Below are 21,777 nucleotides of genomic sequence, written 5' to 3' on the forward strand. Positions count from 1 at the left end.
CAGCACGGAGCCCGATGTGGGGCTCGAATTCACAGACGATGAGATCATGACCTGAGCCGAAGTCAGACGCTCAACCGACTGAGCCACCCAGGCGCCCCTACGAGTCGACTTTTTAATTGTTCAGAAAAAATATTAGTAATTATTAGGCTGATTTTTTAAGTTTACCTGTTTGTTTTGAGAGGAGAGAGAGAGTGTGCAATCAAGCAGGGAAGGGGCAGAGGGAGAGACAGAGAGAGGGAGGAAGGGAGGGAGCGAAAGAGAGAGAGAGAGAGAGGGAAAGAGAGAGAATCCCACGCAGGCTCCACGCTCAGCACAGAGCCCCACATGGGGCCTGAACCCACCACACGGGGATCACAACCTAAGCCCAAATCAGGAGTCAGACGCTCAACCAACAGAACCACTCAGGTGGCCTTAGGTTGATTATTAAAAAAATAGTCATATGACTCCACTGAGGACTTGAAGAGACAAAACAGATGAACACAGGGGAAGGGAAACAAAAATAATATAAAAACAGGGAGGGGGACAAAACAGAAGGGACTCATAAATACGGAGAACAAACTGAGGGTTAGGGGAGGGGTTGTGGGAGGGGGGATGGGCTAGATGGGTCAGGGGCACTAAGGAATCTACTCCTGAAATCATTGTTTCACTATACGCTAATTAATTTGGATGTAAATTTAAAAAAATAATAAAACAAGTTAAAAAAAGGAAGTAAAAAATAATCCTATTCCAGATCTGATGATTAGAATTTTCCCGAAAATATAATTATTCAACCTTCTAAGTGTGTGGAATAAATGGCCTGTTCAGTGCCAAGTGCTTTAACTTCACAGTGTGTGCAAAGTTGAAGGGGACCTACGATCCTAAAAGTGCCCAAATTTCATGTTGTGTAGAAGACAGAGTGGAGCCTGTCATATAGGAAATATGAAAATAAATATTTGCTGACTGCATGCCCAACAACAGGTACTATTAAGCACTCTTCCACGGCAAGGTCAATGCAGACCCAAGCAAGCCTCAGTTTGCTTTACTTTTAAAAAAAATTAACGTTTATTCATTTTTTGAGAGAGAGAGAAACAGAGAGAGCGAGTGGGGGAGGGGCAGAAAGCGAGGGAAACACAGAATCTGAAACAGGCTTCAGGCTCTGAGCTGTCAGCACAGAGCCCAGTGTGGGGCTCAAACTCATGAACCGTGAGATCATGACCTGAGCCGAAGTCGGATGCTTAACTGACTGAGCCACCCAGACACCCCTCAATTTGCTTTTCTGCCCTCCTCTCCCAATATGATCCTGTAATCAGCCCATAACGCAGCCCTTCTTGGACGGGTTCTTGCCTCCTGGTATCCCCCGGATGACCTCTCATGGCACCTGCTTCACGTTCTTCTTGTGACAGTTGCCTCCTTCTCTTTGGGTGGTATTCACTTATTACAAGCCAACTGCCCTATTGCTGCCGTATCTTCTTAGACATAGTTAGTTTCTTAACTACCTTCCCATCCTTGAGAGAGCTTAGTTTCAGAACTCTCATGCAGCAGATGCTCCTTAATTATTAAGAATGTAACTGGCTTCTCTAAAACTTCCCTAGAGTGTGTTAAGTCTGAAGTCTAAAGTGCTATTTCTTAAGAATTTATTGGAAAATGCTTGAAGAAGAAACTTGAATTGTACTCATTTATGCAGGAAGGGCCCTGGGCATCATATAAAACTAGAATGTTCTCACCGGATTATTTTCAGAGAAATAATTTTTGATCCAACCATGTGTCTTACATACCAAAAAACGTTCTTTTCAAAGAGCCATGTTTAAGTGCCAAGTGAATGCTAATTTTGGAAGTTGGAATGTATTATTAATCATGTCGTCGTGGCTTCCAGTGAATGCAATTACTTACTATCTATAGCAGAATTGAGCTAATTGATTAACGTTACTCTGTAAAAACACAAGTGGGCACAACTGACTCTCTGATGCCTTCTGATATTTGGCAAATAGAGTGCTGAGCCCATAATACATCATCCAGTCTCAGCCTGCTCTTTCCCTCCAAGTTCTTTTAAAAGACGTTTCTGAAGGGTCTGCATATACCTGAGAAGTAAAAATTACCTGGGCAGCTAGGAAAGCATAGATGGATAATGCTGGATCATGGCCCTAGCTCTTTGCTTGACATTCATTATAGAAAGTTCGAGCCCCGCACTGGGCTCTGCACTGACATGGCAGAGGCTGCTTGGGATTCTCTCTCTCCCTCTCTTTCTGCCCCTCCCCCACTTGCACTGTCTCTCTCTCTCTCAAAAATTAATTAAAAAAAAAAAAGAAAGATTTATGGGACACTGAATTTCTATTTTTCTGCAACTGTTAAGTTCCCGCATGTAATTGCTTGGGACCGCAAAAGGGAAATAAATGTTTGCTTCACTCCTACTTTCTAGAAACCTTAAGTGTTTATTTCTTCCTGCGCATCAATAGGACTACTGCCTTTGCTATTCGAATCATAAAACTGATCATACAGGCTTTAAATCTGAGCAGTCACCACACAGCATTCCTGAGACAAAGCAGAATGACCCTTATTGAAAAGATGCAGAAAAATGCTAAGTGTGACAAAGGGTATAATGGGCTATACAACAAGTTTTATTAATTAATTAATTAATTAATTTATTTATTTATTTATCTATCTATTTAATAACAGGTCTCTTTGGACTAGACCTTGACACTTCCTGGGTTTATGGCCAATTATATTTTATTGAGGCTGTGAACAAACACGAATAAACCCTTCAATGCCCGTTAACTCGTGGATATAAAGTTAAATATCATCCTAACGCAGATGTTCAGGTAAAAAATAGGGGCTCACATTTAACCACATCTGTGATGAAAGAGGCAGGCATCACCGATATCTTTGGAAATTCCTTTAAGCCTAAAATCATATAGGTGCTGAAACAAGAATGAGCTCATGAAATGATCCCAGATAAAGTTCCATCTGTCCTCTAGTCTTCTCCAGTATTAAAAAAGTTTGCCTTTATACAACTTGATCTACATAGTAAGTAAAAAATTTCAGTGCTTTCCTGGTGGCATTGGCTAGGATATACCCCAAATATTATTTTATAATCAGTTATCTGAATTTGCCATTTTATTTCGTGGCTATGATAGAGAGTAGGTTGTATCAGTGATTATAACAGATCTCCTTATCAAATTACAGTAGGAAATTAAAGCAAAAATTGGCTCTGTACCCACACATCCTGGGTCGTGATCACGGTTAAGTGTGCGATTAAAAAGGTCTCTTGAACCGCATACAAAAACTCACATAAATCCATGCTTCTTTTACAATTTAAAAAAATACAAAAAGGAAAAACCGAGAAGCTTTATTCTATCTTGCTTTTTCCTCTTCTGTAACTGCGGTTTTCTAACACCTATTCATTATCCACTTTGGGGAGACATCTAAATAGGAATCACCAGCTGAATTTTGAATGGATTCATCTAAAGCTCCACCTTTGAGCACGGGAGTCAGATCACCACTGAGGCAGTAAAACACTGTTAAGTTACGACCATGACTGTGCACCTAAAAGGGAGCATGCGCTAGGAAATCAAGCGTGTGTGAAACCGAAATGGCAAGGAGAAAGCTAACAGAAAATGATACGTTTAGTATTTTTACTGACTGAAATAATCCTCATGCGGTATTTAAAGAAGAGTGCCAGAAAATAACCTCTAGGAACTAAGAATAGTTTAAGCTTTGGATTCGTTAAACCGCAAGAATACGGTTTAGAATCTAAGCCTAAAAGAGTTCAAGGCAGGGCAGGTTCTGGGACTAAGTAAGCCCTTCCCTGCCAGAAAGGGCTTTGCCATTGGAGATGTGAAGCCTAGAGCTCAACTCTATCCAACGGTCCTCGCCTCCTGCATCCTACCCAGGCCTTAGTCTCAATTTCCTGCTTCCTCTGTGGTCTTTGGCACACAGCTACTTTTAATCCACTCGGTCCTGAGAAATCCACTTGGTATGGCGTATTTAGCATTCTCTGTGCGACGTTAACAAATCGACATTGATTGCTAGGAGGTAAGAGATTAAACGAAATAACATCTGCCAAGATTTATGCATTCTACTACACAAATTTTGTCCTCACTGGCTTTGTACTCACAAGGTTCTGAATGAAATAGCAGACTCTGTGGTAGGTGGCGAAATAGGACAGTAGATTACTTTTTCCCACATGTACAGGGCTCCATTTAAAACCCTGGTTACCAGGCTAATGGCTATGACATCGCAGCTGAGTCCATATCCAAGCGCAGAACTACACGGCGTGCATGCATCCATGCAGACACTAACTGCGCTTGTATGGATAGAACGGGCCGAATGTTTAAAGGCAACACAAGGTTGGAAAGTTTCTTTGACTGCAGAACAAACAAAGCCAGAGACACACATGTGCCTACAGAGCCACCCCCACCAACTTCAACCAAATGGCAGCAGAGGGTGGGGAGGGAACAATGAAAGCAGGGCTTGCCAAATGTGGGCAGTGACGCCTTCAGAGAAGCACAGTGTCCCCTGCAGAACCCCAGGGTGAATCTCCTCAGCTGCCATTTCTCTGCTTCTCATGGTCTCAGTTTGAGATCGGGTTCTCCGCCTGGCCCGGGGAAGTTTAAACAATGAGCAGTCGCTTGGAGAAGTAGCACTTTTCCCAAATTAGGGGAGCAAGCTTCTTCTGGTCCTTTCTAACGTACCCAGAGATAATCTCCATGATTCTGTTTCTCCTTTGAATTCTTCCGTCTTCAAGGAAGTCATCTGAAGTCTTGATGATTGTTAGTAACTTTCAGCCCATGGGTAGTGAAATACACTTTCCCCAATTAACAGACTCAGAAAGCACTTGAAGGGTATCTTAGGTGATTCCAAAGGTCCTTACTGTTTTGTGATAAATTCATGCAGAGTTTTTCATTTTATTTTACTTTTTCAGCTGTGCAAAAAGAATCTGTGATTCGACTCTGACCCTACTTCATCGCCAATGAGCACTCCAGGGCTGTTTGTGGAGACATCATTTCTAGAAACGTTCAGTGGTTCGCTTGTTTGTCCAAACAAAAGCCTTCCCTGCCTATCGCATCAGACCCTGAGGGTGATTCCGCCCCAGTTTCGAAAGCTCCAGACCGTCCAGGCTCTGCTCAAACTCAGAGCTAAAAGAACGACGTGGGTCTTTAACTCAGACCCATCGGCACTTTTTGAACAGCATGGGCAGAAATGGGACAAAATATGGTAAGCCACGAGGAACAGATAGATTTAAGGGAATAAAACCAGAGTCACAAAAGTGGCACAGATGGAGATGTCCCATTGTCTGAGAGTGGCGTAAAAGCAGACTGGTTTTAGGGCGAGCCTTACTAAAAGGCCTTTTTAAAAACAATCCAGTGCCGCTTCGATCTGAAAGAGGAAAACACATTTCACGCTTCATTTCTCTTACTGCTCAGTGAACTTGCTCCTCACTTTAAATCTCTCTTTGTCCTTCATCCCCATCTCTACATTTTGCTCCACTTACTTCTTCCAATGGCTTGTGCACTTGGACAATGCCTTGGTTCACCGGGCTTCGTCCACCGAGTCCCCCCTTTTGAATAACTTTTTCCCTGATGAGTCTCTTAATATGCCAGCTTCCTTATCTGGTGGAGAAGCAAGGGGCCATCATGCATACCAAAACGTCTCCTTAGCAGGAGCACAAAATAATAAACAGAGTATGTGGTCGCATACAGAAGTCATTACTTTAATTTCTGTGACGCAGGTGGGCAGGAAGTATTTTCCTCATTTGACACACGAGGAAGAGGCACGTTCCCCCGGTGTGGCACGCATCACGCTGGGCTCACTTTTCATTGAGGTCAATGGCACTGCAAGGAATCACCACCATGCTGCCCGTCAGGATTCGGAGGTTCAAAGAATTCAAGGAAGCCTCCCACAGTCCCAAGTTTTTCAAATGACACGGGTCCAGTACGGAATCCCATGTGTCAGTGCTGTTTCTGTTACAGCACAGCATTTGGGGAGTGAGGTTCTGGAAGGCAACAGATAGACACTTCTGTTCCCAACACAGAGCTCTTTAATCTGAAGAGATTACAAGAAAGTGATTTGCCTTTATTTTTTTCCCCTTTGTTCTCTCCTCAGTGGGGCGCCTGGGACCCACACACTCATATTCTGTTTCTGTAGCATCTGCTGTTATTGGTTTACGCTACAGACTAACTGGGACTCATGCTCTTTGTATTTAATCCTTAAAGCAACCCCAAGAGACTAGTTTGGAGCAAGAGTCCTTTTATTTATAGAATGGGCAGAATTGGCTTTCATCCCTGTAGAGATTTATTCCTCTAAAATGATCAGAAAAAAGTAGTCAGGAACTGGATAATATTTGCTATACTTGTTAGTTAGCATTTTGCAGTTAGCATATATGTGGTTTCACTGGAAGTTGCACACATACTCTGGAAACACATAATCTTTGGATAATGAGGGGGGAATAGCATGTAGTTAAAAAGGGTGTGCGTCTTTCATTGTGAGACCCAGGCAAATGTCCTTGTTCGGCCACCAACTCTTATAAAAGTCACAGATGTCAATTTATCTCTTTGGCCTGAGTTTCACCTTTCAAGTGAGGGAGGAATTCTATGATCCCCAATCCCTAATATTTTATTATTCTCTATAATATGTATGGAAAACCATGAATTTTTAAGAAGAGTACCAAACAGCTTACAATATTGGACACTGAGCAGAATGTCCTGGAAAGTGATCCCAGACCTGAGTCAACAGAGAGGGGAGGGCAGGCAGGTTCGGTGGGAGAGGTGAGCAGGGCCAGGCTGTTGGAGAGGAGAGAAGGAGAGTGGGGTTAAAGAGGTGGGCAAGTCTGGGCCACAGGGACATTACACAGGTTTGACAAGGGCCACCGTGGGGTTGTCCTTGACTGCATCTCTAGCCTTGGTAGTCTTTTCACTTTTAGTTTTTGCATTTTTGTTTATTTTGCATATTTTGTTTATTTATCTGACTCATTGGCCATTTATGCACTTTAGGAAGATTTTCTAAGGATGGGAGGGAGAAAAGATAAAGTTTTAATTCATCTCAAATCTTTCATCATATTAATGGATACCCTGGTCTCCCCTGCCCCTCCCTACATGCTTTAAAGAAACTAAGTGGCATGTTTTGTATAATTTAGTTTTGTCTTAATCAGAGGAACAAACACCCGTGCAATGCAACAGAGCATACACTGTTGAAGTCGGGCAGAAGTCTTGCACCACTCACCGCACTGGTGTCTCAGGAGACAGACAGCCTAATGGCCACAAGCAATGGTTCGGGGTTCAAATCACAGTTACTCGATGAGTGACCTTCCGCAAGTTCACCAGTTGTTACACCTACACGGTCCAAGGCAGCAGCCACTGGCCATAGGAGGATACAGAGTGCTTCAAATGTGGTTAGTGTGACTGAGGAAGTGAATTTTTAATGACGGCTAATTTCAATTAATTTTGATTTAACTTGAAGAACGGATACTCTCTCCAGTTGTCTGAGAATATCCAACTAGTTTTGAAACCACTGAGATATGTCAATTTACTCTTTCAACTAGTAAACTTTATGAAATCTATATACCGAACAAGTTCTTAGGACATGTGTTCTTAGGACATGTCCAAATGGACATGTGTTATAAGCAATCAAACGTACTTTGGTATGAAGACTTTGGTATAAAAATGTGAGATACCTCATTGACCATTTTATGTTGATTTGTATGTCAAAATAATAATAGTTTGGATTTATTGAGTTGAATAAAATGTACTATTAATGTTGTTTTTTTTTTTTACTTTTTAAAATACAGTTCCTAGGAAATTTTCTATTACATGGCTTGCATTATATTTCAATTGTACAGAGCTATGCTTTAATATCTCCCTCAATGATAAAAAAAATAGTCTCCTAGTCTTGTTGTTGTGACAACAAGAAAAGATAACTGTGCGAAGTTCTCAGGAAAGTGCCTAAAAAATAACTGGATGTACTCTCCAAAGAGCTATTTTGTGAACACCATTTCCATTTCTGCTTTCTCTGACACAGGAAGGAGAATTTGAAGACATATCCTGTGGGATATTCTATCTGTTCCCCTGAAGTGCATGAAAGCAAAGAAGGCCATTGATCCCACACAGAGGTACCAATGGCAGGATGCTGAGAATCTACCAAATAAATCCATATTTTGCTTTTATTTCATGGGTTCCGACTTTGTAAGCGTCGTGACCCATAAGATATGGCTTACATGCATTGATTCATTCATCAAACCTTTTACTGAGTATCTATTTCTAGAAGAATCCAGCTCCCATAATTTTGAATTCAGTTCCTTAACTGTTACAAATCTGTAACAACAAACCTACTCGCATCTACAAACATTGAAATAACTTTAAAATCACAAATAAGATACAGACTATTCTGCATCTTTAAGTTAATAACTTCAATTCTCCCTGCTGAACTCAAAATGCATTCTCTTTCCTTCTCAGTAATACCTGGTCTTCTACTTTTCTTTATTATTGTAGTGGTCTTAAATTCTAATCATTTATTTTAAGATCTTGCATATTTTTCTTTGTTCCTTATCATTTTTTAAAGCTTACTTATTTACATATTTATGTATTTATTTATTTTTTAATGTTTATTTTTGAGAGAGATTCAAGAGTGCAAGCAGGGGAGGCACAGAGAGAGAGAGAGAGAAAGAGGGAGACACAGAATCTGAAGCAGGCTCTGGGCTCTGAGCTGTCAGCACAGAGCCCAACGTGGGGCTCAAACCCAAAAATCATGAGATCATGACCTGAGCCAAAGTCAGATGCTCAATCAACTGAGTCACCCAGGTGCCCCTAAAGCTTATTTATTTATTTTGAGAGAGAGAGACACAGTGCAAGTGGGAAAGGGGCAGAGAGAGAGGGAGAGAGAGAGAATCCTAAGTAGGCTCCGTGCTGTCAGTGTGGAGCCCGACAGGGGGCTTGATCCCACGAAGAGTGAGATTATGACCTGAGCCGAAACCAAGAGTCAGACACTTAACTGACTGAGCCCCCCAGGCTCCCTGCCCCTTATCATTTTGAAATGTGGCATAATTTGGAGAATTGGAAAGATGCAATATTCCTTTATAAATGAAGAAAGGGAAACAAGAAAAAACCAAAAGTTAAATTTCGCAAGAGTCACAATTGGTGGATAACACAGAAAAGAGTATCCAATGCACACAAATGTTCTTTGAACCATCTATTTATGTGAATAGTCTATTCAGTAAGTATTGCAGCACTCCAGGAAATAAACACACCTTGAATTTCCATTTTTCCCACATTCTATGAAGCACAAATTAAGTTTCCTTCTGCTGGTTTAATTTCTTTTTCCTAAAATAACTCCTTACAAGTTTACTAAATTTGTGAACTTTTCTGTTTCAAGACAGTAAAAGAAATCATAATAGCTAGAACTTAGTTCTTACCAGGTTCTTAGAAGTATCATGGGTCCCCTAGTTTAAGAATACCTTTATTTTAAGAAGAGTCCTATGAGATACTAGGATACACAGAGTAATAGCCCCCCAAGGTTGTCCATGTGCAAAGTCTGGGAACCTACGAGTGTGTTATTTACACGGCAAGAGGGAAATAAGGCTGTGGACCGAATTAAGGCTGCTGATCTGCTGACCTTGAGATCAAGAGAGGATCCCGGATTGTCCAGGTAGGATCCTTTGGAAGCGAAAGAGGGAGGTAGGAGAGTCCGGGGTGGGAATCAGAGAGATGACTGAAGACAGCATACTGCTGTTGGCTTTGAAGATGGAAGAGGGCCAACAAAACAAAACAAAACAAAACAAAACAAAACAAAACACACACACACATACAAAAGGCAAAAAGCAAAACAAAATAAAACAAAAAATAAACCAAAAACTCCAACAGATCTTCCTCCAGAGGCTCTTTTAGAAAGGCACGCAGCCCTGCCAGTTTTAGCCCTATGAGCCCCATAGGGGCTTTGGATTTCTGACTTCCAGAACTGTAAGATAAAGAACGCATGTCGTTTTGAGCTACTAAGTGTGCCGTCGCCTGTTTCAGCAAGCATAGGAAACTGACAGAGAGAGGTACCCTCTTTATTCCCGTTCTATGGAAAGCCAAGGCATAGAGAATTTAAATAATTGATCCCGAGATCACACAGCAAGCAGATGCACTCTGGCTCTCAACCCCTGGCAACACAGTAAAAGTCAGGACTGCACATGGCATCCTCTCTCTCTTCGTAGCATCTCTGTGCTCTCCAGGTCCCCAGTCCATTGCTACCTCCTTATGGGAAGCCCTCCCCAACTGGCTTGTGGAGGCTGAATGCTCCAAGGATACAGTTGTAAGGTGGAAGGGAACGCTTTGCTTGAAGCACTTCTTACGATTACAACTTTACATTTGTCCAGTCCTTTCTGTCTCCACCAGCAAACTTTAAGCTCCAGAGTGCAGGAGCCAGAAACTGTATGCTGCTGTTTCTGACTATTAGATGCAGGGGACGGTTGGCCCTCAGCTGTCTACTGAATTTCTGATGTGTAGGCCATGTAACGATGACAGATTTACATAAGCATATGGAATTTGTAGGTTTTAAGCAATGAACTACATTCCAGTGGGATAAAGTAGATTAGTGGAAATGAATTTCAAAATCCTAAACTTCAGCCCCTAAGTAAATCAGCTCCATGGAAATGAAATCTGAGGGAACGAAACAACAATCCAGATGAAATTTGTTGAAGGATGGGAAAAAATCGTATTCCTGTTCAGTGTGCCAAAAAATGCATCTTGTTCTCAACTGTATTACTCAGTTTTCACAAGATTTCATTATATCGAAGCCTGGTACTTGGGGATAAGCTTTAAGTACACTCTTCTGGAAAGCAAAGAAACAAACAAAAACAAAAACAAGTATAACCAGGCTTTTTTTTTTTTTTATATTTGATTATCTTTAAAAGTTAAGGGGCTTTTTATTAGTACTGATTTGTTGAGTCTATGCTTTTTCTAGTCATATAACGATGTTTTCTTCCTTGGTAGTCTAATCTTTTAATCTTCAAACTATGGCCTCTCCCAAAACACTCACATCTACTAAAAGTATGAAGTTCTCTATATTCTGATATATATTTATATCTATCTGTATCTCTATATAGTTGAATTTGCTAATTGGTTTTGGAGAAAAGTTTCTGCATACCCCACCACACCTGATTTTTGGCTTTTCTTTATCATTGTTGGTGGCTTTACCCTTTAAACATTACTTTTTAGATTCCGTCCATTTTTTCTTTGTTCTTTATTATTTCTAAATCTTTATCATTTGGAGAACTAGAAAGATGCACAATCATTTGGACAAGCTGGTAACAGATGTAATCTGAATTTAGTAAGCCTTTGCCTTAAAGATTCTTGTTGCTAATTACTAAGTCTCTGATCACGTTCAATTAATTCTTATACCCATGGAGAAGCCATTCAATTCATTTGTTCATCTTCTACGCCTTTGGAATTCAGCTCAAAACCAGCTCACTAGGAAAAATAACTGTTGAAGATCCTCTGTGCTTACACCATCCGTGGCAGACCATTTAAAATCACACTCCATTACAGAAGCTTCCTTTCCCCGGGAAATCTTACATTAGTATATTCAAGATTCAACCTCACTAAAATGAAACAAGAACATTAATTCAGGATTTAGGATGTCTAGAAGTTGTTTCTTCCTCCTGCATCCATTCAAAAAGATGAAACTGGAAAATCATGTTAAAATCCCTTTGGTAATAAAGTTTTATTAAACTAGAATATTTATTATAGAATAAGAAGACAGATCATTTTATTTCCTTGGAAATAGTTCCCATAGTATATCCCTCTCTGTTCCCGATTTTAATCTTAGGACCCTCGCTGAGGTCTCTCTTCTGGCCACACCCAGCCACTCTCTCCTGGCCACTGTACCACTCTTTTGGGGAAGGTATGGAACACATACAGTAAAGCCCTGATTTAAATTAAAAAAAAAAATTTTTTTTTTACATTTATTTATTTTTGAGAGACAGAGAGAGACAGAGCACAAGTGGGGGAGGGACAGAGAGAGGAGACACAGAATCCAAAGCAAGCTCCAGGCTCCAAGCTGTCAGCACAGAGCCCTATGCCGGGCTCAAACTCGCAAACGGTGAGATCATGACCTGAGCCGAAGTCGGACGCTTAACCGACTGAGCCACCCAGGAGCCCCAGTAAAACCCTGATTTAAATGGCCTCATCGCTAAGTGAGTCACCCAGAGGATAATGAACTCTCATGGGCATGGTGACCGACGGTGGATCTTTGGGGCTACAAGTTAGCCAACTAACCTACAGGACTCCATCCTTACACAACACTCACTAGTTTACAAAATGATTCCATAAAAGTAAATATTCCGGTGCCTCCACTAGACAGGATAGTATTTATTCCCCATTTAACAAACCTAGCTCAATGGATCAGCACGTTCAGGTCACATGGGCTTCTTTTTTTCAAGGTTTATTTTATTTTTGAGAGACAGCATGAGTGGGGGAGGGGCACAGAGAGAGGGGGGGACAGAGGATCTGAAGCAGGTTCTGTGCTGACAGCGGAGACCCCGATGCGGGGTTCGAACCCACGGGCCATGAGATCATGACCTGAGCCGAAGTCGGACGCTTAACCCACTGAGCCACCCAGGTGTCCCCACCGATGCTCACGTGACAGGCTTGAGGCCGACACAGGGCTTCTGACTCCAAATCTCAAATTCACCACCAATTCTCAGCAGTTTTCAGGCATTCAGGTGAACAAAAAGCACCCAGGAAAAACCCTAGTTCCTTTGTATGTATGTTAGGCAGAAGCACAAATACAAAGCAGAGGTCAAAGGTACAAACCAGCAGAGTTTCCCTCTGGGTTGAGCCCACATCATTCACCAGAGCGTACTGGTCCGGTAGAGGGCCAAGACTGTAAATACTTCAGGCTCTGTGGCCCATTGATGGTCTCTGTTACACAGTCTTCTCTCTTTTATGTTTTGTTTTATAAAATTTTAAAATTGTGAAAAGCATTCTTAGTTCACAGGCCGTACAAAAACAGACCAAGGGCAGGATGTGACCCGTGCACCCTAGCACCGGGCCTGGTGTGCTAGAGTTTCTAGAGTGCCAAAGTGGGACTGGTAATACAGGCCTCCTGGAAGTAACGTACGTACCCTGGCTCTCAAATGTTCACCTACAAGCATATGTCCTTGACTCACAGAAGAGATTTCACCTCCCTAACTTACCACAAGTTTAGGCTATTGCCATTTTCTCCTGTTATACAGGCGGAGAGAGAGGCCAGCAGCCTGCCTGGCACTTGCTTCTTGACTTCCTCTTGGGTCATCTCTACCCTCCTATATATATGAAGGGATAGTTACTCTTCGGCCGGGGGGGGGGGGGCAGGGAGGGGAGGAGGGGAGTGGGAGTGGAGAGGGCACAGGCCTTAAAATGGAGGCCCACTTCTAAATAACATAAAAAATTATAAACATTCCCCAGAAAGCAGCAGATAGACATAAATTAGGTAGTATCTGAGACCTTTTAATGAAATACGTTATAAAGGAAGTTGAAAATAATAATTGACAAAAAGATTTCTGTTAATTCTCCCATCAGAACAAAAACTTTAGTGAGAGAAATTAGAGCTCTGAAAGAATTTCATTCCCCCCCCCGCCCCGTTAAACTTGACTGCATTTTATTTTTTTTAACATGTACTTATTTTTGAGGGAGAGAGAGAGAGAGACAGAATGAGAGCGGGGGAGGGGCAGAGAGAGAGGGAGACACAGGATCTGAAGGAGGTTCCAGGCTCCGAGCTGTCAGCACAGAGCCCCACATGGGGCTCGAACTCGCAAACTGCGAGATCATGACCTGAGCTGAAGTCGGACGCCTAACCGACTGAGCCACCCAGGCGCCCCAGCTTGCCTGCATTTTAATAGACCGTTGTCTATTAAACAGTTGTAAATGCCAAGGACCCACAATGGTTTATTTTGATGTTTACCAAGGCTTTCCACTGTGGACTACACAGCCAAACTACAGTCGATGCCAGCCCAAAGCTTACCCAGGCATGAATTCAGAGCCTGGACTTCAGGAATAAGATTCTTTGGTATAATGAAGTCTTGAGGGCCAAAGCCTCCTGAAGAATATAAATATTCACCACCTTGTATTTATCGTAGTAGCTTTCTCCATCCTTAACTTACACCATTTCAATGAAAAGTTAAGTAGGCAACTTTATCAATGGGGCTTTTCATATCAGCCAATTACGTAAAAACTTCAAAGGGTCGGCAATACTTATGTTCAGTTTTTAGGCTTTTATGAAGGGAATTGAGCTGGGCACCCCTGGGGCATGAAGAGGTTCCTATCTATATGGGGTTCCCCCATCTGCCAGTGAGATAAGAAAAATATATGGAAGTAAAGTAAATAAGTACGAGTTCAATACAGAAAACAAGAAAAAGAGATCATTTATTCCCTTGTCAACCATTTCATTGGTATCCACACTGTGTCTGGCATTATTATCTACTCTGTAGACTGTTCCTCAGAACTCAGACTTGTATATCCCATTTCCAATTTGAAATCTCCATGTATAGATAGACCTAACAGACATTTCAAACTTAACACGTCTTACGGTGAACTTCGATTGTCATGCCAGATCTTCTCCTACAGTCTTCCCCACCTGAATGACAACTCCGTCTTCTGGCTGTTCAGGCTAAACGAAACAAACAAACCAGGACCGAAACCAAATTACCGCACATTCACACTCATCCCTGAGTCCTCTCCTTCTCTCACACTTCAGGTTGAACTTGAAAGCGAGCCCTGTTGGCCCTACTTTGAAATCCATCTGAATCCATCCACTTCTCGCAACCTCGACCACTACCATTCAGCTCTGTTGCTGGGACCACTGCAAAGCTTGACGATTAGTGGTGTCCCTGCTTCCGCTCTGGCCCCACTGCACCCGTGGATCCTGCTACTCACCTGCGCCAGGGCCTCCGGGTTAGTGGGCTTACCGTTAAAAGAGCACTTTCTGTCCCCCAGGCACTGATCTAAGCTCTTTGCAAGTATTACTGAATTCTCACAATAACTTTACACGGTAGGTGCCATTACTGTCTGTGTTTTAGTAGCGAAAAAATGAAGGCACAGGGAGGACAAGTCATTTGTCATGGTCATACAGCTGACACAGAGACAGGACTCAAACCCTGACATTTTGGCTCCACAGCTCAGGCTCTTGACTTTCTGTGCCTGCTCCCTCCAATGCCTTCCTTACTCTTCGGGAAAGCTTTCTCTCCGTCTTCATGATGGCCTTTGTGATCTGTCCCCCATTACCTCCATGACCTCACCTGCTACTACTTTCTCTTTGACTTGCTTGGCCACAATGGCCTCCTCACTCTTTCTCAAACACCCTTGGCCTTTCCCCATATTACAGACTTTCACCCTGGCTGGTTCTTCCAACCTGAGACACTTCCCCACAGAGAAGTGGCATGATTCATTCCCTCACCTCCTCTGGGTCTTTCCCCAAATGTCACTTTTTTCCGGTACTGAACATGCCCCTTATTGAACATCTTTCTAATATATCTAGACACGATTCTAAGCACTTAACATATGTTTTACTTTATCAAACCCTCACAAAAGCTCTGCATTGATGACACTATTATCCTCATCTTACAGGTGAGAAAAAGAGGCATAGAAATGTTAAACAGTGTGGGGAAGGTCACATAGCTGATAAGTGATAAATTAAGATTTCAACCCAGGGGCTCTGGCACCAGAGTTTGTGATTTCTCTCCCTCTCTCTCTCTCTCTCTCTCTCTCCTTTCTCCCCACCCCTCTCTCAAACACACACACACACACACACACACACACACACACACAGTATCACTATACAAATTTGGTGACTAAAAGGTGATGGAAAGTGAGAGAGAAAAAAAAAATCAGGTTGTTCAGAAGCTTAGAGCCAGAGTGAGAAAATGATTAGCCCATCAGGATAAAGAAGGACGTGAGGTACAGAGGTGTAGATGATCAGTTTCCAGAGCTGTGTGTTTCTGGGTGTCATCCATGGGGCTCTTCCATCCGAAGCACCTGGAGGTGTTGACTAAAAGTACAGATTCCCAGGCTGTAACCCACACCTTCTTATATAGAGCCTTTGGGTCCAGGTGCCCAAGGATTGACTCACACACAATTCCTAGGTGACTTTAAAACACATTAAAGCTTTTGAACTACTATCTTGAAAGATACAGAATCATTTCATTGACAAATTTGTACACTAAACATCACAACGCTCATATGGCATTTCCATAACGACAAGACTTGGAAAATACACTATCAACGTAAAACTTGGCAACTTAGGACGGGGATCTTTGATGACTTTGTTCATAGGTGGATTCCAAATGCCTGGAACAGCGGCTGGCACATGGTGGGACACCAATAAATAGCTGTTGAATGCATGAATGTGGAGTGGCCCATAGGAAACTCTCAGGATGCACAGTGATTCTGTCTGTGCATATTTTACCCGGAGTGGTCCAAGATTTCCATCAGTCTTCTCATAAAACTCAGTTTTATCATCATCTCCTCTAAAGGTTAGGAACAGAGTGGAAATTATACTGGCTTTTGTAATCCTTGATCTAAATGTGACTTCAGGCTCTGGAATGTGGCAGCTGTGTGATATGAACAAGATATGCAATCGTTCTGAAACCCTGTTTCCTTCACCAGTAAATTCAACATCACTCTATTTAATGTCCATAATGATATCGTATAAAGTAATAGAAACCTTGAAACAATAAGACATTGTTATTGATTTTTCTTTTGCAAATTTCCACCTGCTAAATTTTATAGTATAAGTGGTAAAATTGGGGGTGGGGAGGCTGTTAAATGATAGAGACGGCATGAGCAGAACACATAACTATAGAATGCTAACATCATAAACAAGAGTTAAACTTGGGGGGGAAATGTCTCAGTCCCTTTAAAATCTAATTTGTGAAAAACTTATGGGAATAGTAAGTATGAAATTATTCCTAAATAGCATTTCCTCCTAGAGAAAACCATAGCACAACAGTTCAAGAACAGTATTGCTTTTTTATTTTATTTTTAAAAAATGTTTTTAAGTGTGTATTTATTTTTGAGAGAGAGAGAGAGAGAGAGAGAGAGAGAGAGAGAGAGAGAAGGTATGAGCGAGCAGGGCAAAGGCAGAGAGAGAGAGCAGAATCTGGACACAGAATCCAAAGCAGGCTCCAAGCTCTGAGTTGTCAAGCACAGAGCCTGATGAGGGGCTTGAACCCAAAGACCGCGAGATCGTGACCTGAGCTGAAGGCAGACACCTCCCCGACTGAGCCACCCAGGTTCCCCCCCAGCATTGCCTTTTAAACACCTAATATCAGTTTGTGGAAGAAGTTGGCATAGAATGGTATAGCTCAGTACTCTGTCCCTCAGAGTCGCAGGCCAAACCAAATGACTTTCATCTCAAAACTTTTAGTGTAACAGGTAGTTTTCATTCATTATTTACCACATCCTTGAAATCTGAACGTTAAAATCTAAGAGGAAAAAAGTCGATTGTGCGGAAGGTACGCAATGCCTCCCCAATTTTTGAAACTTTAGCACGCCTGCCACCATCCTAACGTGGGATTTCAGTGACTAAGCAGATCTCTCACTGCACCTCAAGTAAGGAAAGATGCCACCCTCCACTTTATTCTTCCTGACAAAACAGGTGTACAAACAAGGGAGTAACACTGTCTATTGTAACTAAAGCACAGACAGACGTGTGCCAGAAACAGCTTTTCAATGAAAATGCCATGCATCCTACCAAATCCTCAGAAACTTCACTCTGATTTTGCGCCTAAGTTAAGCATTTTCTAAAGTCCTTTGTGTTGCAGAGTCAGAAATAAAAAGTCTAAATACCTCGAAGGCAGACATCTAACCCCCCAACAGCTACACAACCTGATTGGTGGCATGCGATCTGAAACTGCGTTTGGGGCTCTTCTTTCAAACTAGGGCTGCAAAATCAAATCCACTGAATTAAACCAGACTCTGCAAGTTTTCTCGTTCTCTCTGCACAAAAGTGAGTAACAGCATACACAATGTGAGGCGGGGGAGCCTGTCTAATAGACCGATAAACTGCGCATTTCGGGGCAGATCTAAGAGAAAGAAAGCCAGCTCTGAATGATAGAAATCCTTTGAAACATTTTCCCCCACATGGCAAAGCACAGGAGTAAACCCTAGGTCGCACACTCCTTTATCTAAAGCCGAACAGCCCAAACCCTAAACTGCAACCTCATTTCTGTAATAACAGTTCAATCAACTCCGGCTCCTTTGCCACAAGTACCATACCATGATAATGAGGGCTCTGGGTCTACTCATCTCGTCCTCGCTCTCCAGAGGCACGATCTCGTGGGATGGTTCCTCTTGGCGTCGTCTGCAAATGTGTGGACAGCTCCTCTGGACGACAGAACGGAAAGCCTGAAGCAGAACAATGCTGGCCGTGCAGCCCATAGCTGCATCGTGGAGCCTACAAAATAACTTCTATGTTGATGCTATGTTGGAAAAACAGTGGCTCCTTGTCCCTGAAAACAGCCTACATTGCAGCTGCAGCCAGCTGACTCTCCAATCGCTTTCTTGAGCTCTGATCATCTGATCACCGCCAAATAGCTTGGATGCAGAGATGGGAAAGATTTGATCCACTGAAACTGAATGCACTCAGGAATATTAGAGCATTTCGCCCGGAGAGTTATTTCTCAATTCATCTCGAGAACGTGCTTCCTGCTCGTTGCAACGATTCTCTCCGATTCTAGTTTCAGAGGTCTGAATAAATACATCACTTCCACCCAGACACTCGAATAAATAACTCTCTTTCAACCAAACAACTGGAAATCTAACTCCACACTGACATTTTCCCAAGGCAAATGAGTGTCATACAAAGAGTGAAAATGATTGCTTTCTTTTTCAGCGTAAACACTTCGGGAAGGATATCTTGCTAGACACCTCACTAAGTGATTGGGGTGTTACTTTTTATAGCCCTTAAGTTCCAGACATGAAATGGGCTCATCCGAAACGTGGAGCCGCTGAATCAAAACGATTTATCAAAAGCATGCGCGCCTTAACCAAACCCACATGAGTGACACCAGTGTTCCCCCTGCGATTTCCTTTCAATGGTAGGGTTGTTCTGTTCCCACACATGCAGTTCTGCAGCCTAATACATTTTTATATTTACATAGGCGGCTCGTGGGGCTGAAAATATCTCTATTACTGAGGTCACTCGGCGAGCTCTGCCAAGTGACCTCTTAGAAAAAGCAGCTGTAAAGCATTTTCACATCCTATCAATAAGCGTTCAAGGCTTCAGGAAGGACGTTGAGGTCTTCGGTAGTTAAGAGTCTAGTATTCCCTGGCTCCTGCGAGACTAGTCACTTAGGAGGGGACCGAAGAGATGCTTAGAAATCACGTGACCTGCTTGGAATGGCTTCAAGATCTAATGGTATACTGTAAGAGAATAGCACAACAAGGGATGCTTGCACTAAAAATATCTCACAGCAAATGGATTTTGCTTACAAACGAGGAAAGTATGAAATCCCCAGTAGGATTTGCAATGTCGGGATCTTTTCTGTCAAGCTAATCCTTCCAGTGTAACTCTCAGGGATTCAAAGGAAAAATGTTTTCTTTGGTTTCTGGGCTCCTGAGCGCACAGGGTGCTGCAGGAAGTGTGAAGGCAGGTTGGTTTTGCTCCGAGGTGTGGCCACTCCAGCTCCGGGGAAGTTGCTCTCCCAGAAGCGTCTAGCACGCGGCTCAATTAGGCATTAATTGCTCAGTAATCTGTCACAACACAGCATTATTTAATTGGTACGTTTGCCAGAGAAGTAAAACATTTTTTTTTTTTTTTCTTCTAAGAGGTACGGGCTGCCAGTAGTTTTTCATCTCCCTCTGTTTTGAGCAAACATATTTTAGTGCTGCTGGAAAAAGAAGAAAAAAATGCTAATGGTGCTGGCAAGTCCCCTAACCCCTCCAGACCTTTGTCAGAGTGCCCGGGTGCTAATCTAAACCATTTTTACTGCAAACAACTGGGGCATTTACTGAAGACAGGCTGCAGTTTAACCTATCTGGCTTGTATGTATTGAGAAAAACTGACATCGGGGCCCCTGGGTGGCTCAGTCGGTTGAGCGTCCGGCTTCGGCTCAGGTCATGATCTCGCGGTCGGTGAGTTCGAGCCCCGCGTCGGGCTCCGCACTGACGGCTCAGAGCCTGGAGCCTGCTTCGGATTCTGTGTCTCCCTCTCTCCCTGCCCCTCCCCTGCTCACACTCTGTCTCTGTCTCTCTCTCTCTCTCTCTCTCAAAAATAAACAAACATTAAAAAATTAAAAAAAAAAGAAAAAGAAAAAAATGTATATGTAAATGGTGTCCACGGGAGGCAAAGTATGGCTCGGGCTTCCATGATTGTGAAGGTGTCATTTCGAGTACGATTGCTCCTCCGGGCTCTTTGGGGACCCCACCTACCCACTCCCATGCATGACAAGGCGCTCTCCAGCTGTTCCCTTAGGTTCTGGTCATCTGCTCATGAATGGGCAGCCAGGAGCTCGCTGGAGGCGCTTAATCACAACGCCGGCTCTGGCCGGCAATGGGAGTGGGACCCCTTGCCATACCCCATGGGCTTGGCAGGGAAGAGGACGTCGCCATCCCAGACTCCCATCTAGCCACCTCTCTCTCAATCCGGCTCACCTCTGGGGTGGCTTTTGGAGTCAGCTGTTTCGGCAGATGTCAAAGTCTTTGGGGAAACAAATGAGATGCTTTCTAGCTATTCGAGTCCTGTCTTCATTGATCCCCTTTGTTGCCTCTGAGGGACTCACCCCTATTATTGATGGGCTGCTGTGGGGCTGTCAATCTTCCCTCTCTTGCTTTCTCTTTCAACTTCCATCATCAAGGAAAGACAATCTGCGAAAATTAGTTTCTTGGGAATTCAATATATACTACAGTTACCCAGTGGACGCGAGACCATGAGGACAACAACCAAGGATCACGGTTAGACATCTAGCCCAGCGTTTTCTTCTGAAAAGGTGTCAAATGTGTAGCGAAGTTGCCAGAAAGGAGTTGGATTCTGAGGTCCAAGTTTTACATAGTAAGTTAAGTTAGGGGTGGGGAGGAGATAAAAATCAACCTGAAGAGACTGGACACTTTCCCTCCTCGTAGTTCGCATACATGTTATGTGACTCAGAGGAAAGGAAATATTTAAAAATGAGGTAAAAGCCCTTCCCAGGTATCTGCTATTTTCATTTGAAGTATTAATAAGACAAATTATTAATTCGGCTTTCAAGCATCAAATGTGCGTGGCCTCACTATTCAATGACATTTGGAGACTCTCTCTGGTCTCGTCTGCCTCTTCTCCTAGCTAGGTTTTACTTTATGATTCACTAAGATGTTTATTAAATGTAAAATGATAAAAGTAAGGTTTTTCACCTATTGTCATACATGAGGAAATAATGTCACTAACGTTTTCCAAAGAAGTGTTGGAAACTAGGTTTCATTCTGAGTTATTTTTTTTAATAAATAGTTTTAATGTTTATTGTTGAGAGAGAGAGAGAGAGAGACATAGTGCAATCAGGAAAGGGGCAGAGAGAGAGACACACACACACAGAATTTGAAGCAGGCTCCAGGCTCTGAGCCGCCAGCACAGAGCCTGATGCAGGGCTCGAACTCACGAACCGCGGGATCATGACCTGAGCTGAAGTCAGACACTTAGCCAACTGAGCCACCCAGGTGCCCCTATAATGTTATTTTATGTATGTATTCATTCACTCGGCACTTACGAAATCTTAAATGCAGGTATAGTAAAAAGCCTTCTTGCTTCGAAGTAGGGATGGCCGTGTTGTGTAGATAAGAAGTAGCCTTAGTGTAGACAGGAAGTGGAAAGAAGAGGAAAGGC

The 21,777-nt window shown here is 42.8% G+C and overlaps 1 protein-coding gene and 1 long non-coding RNA gene across 2 annotated transcripts in view; one reads left to right on the top strand and one right to left on the bottom strand.

Moving 5' to 3' along the window:
- LOC115520934 overlaps nt 1-8,453 on the top strand; it is a 28,211-nt gene extending 19,758 nt beyond the window's left edge. The window contains exon 3 of the long non-coding RNA XR_003970899.1: nt 7,990-8,453. This is a non-coding gene — a long non-coding RNA (uncharacterized LOC115520934). The remainder of the gene's footprint in view (nt 1-7,989) is intronic.
- Nucleotides 1-21,777, bottom strand: part of DOCK10 (dedicator of cytokinesis 10) — a 269,566-nt gene that overhangs the window by 190,401 nt on the left and 57,388 nt on the right.

This window comes from Lynx canadensis, chromosome C1 (genome assembly GCF_007474595.2).
Source record: "Lynx canadensis isolate LIC74 chromosome C1, mLynCan4.pri.v2, whole genome shotgun sequence".
Taxonomy (NCBI): domain Eukaryota; kingdom Metazoa; phylum Chordata; class Mammalia; order Carnivora; family Felidae; genus Lynx; species Lynx canadensis.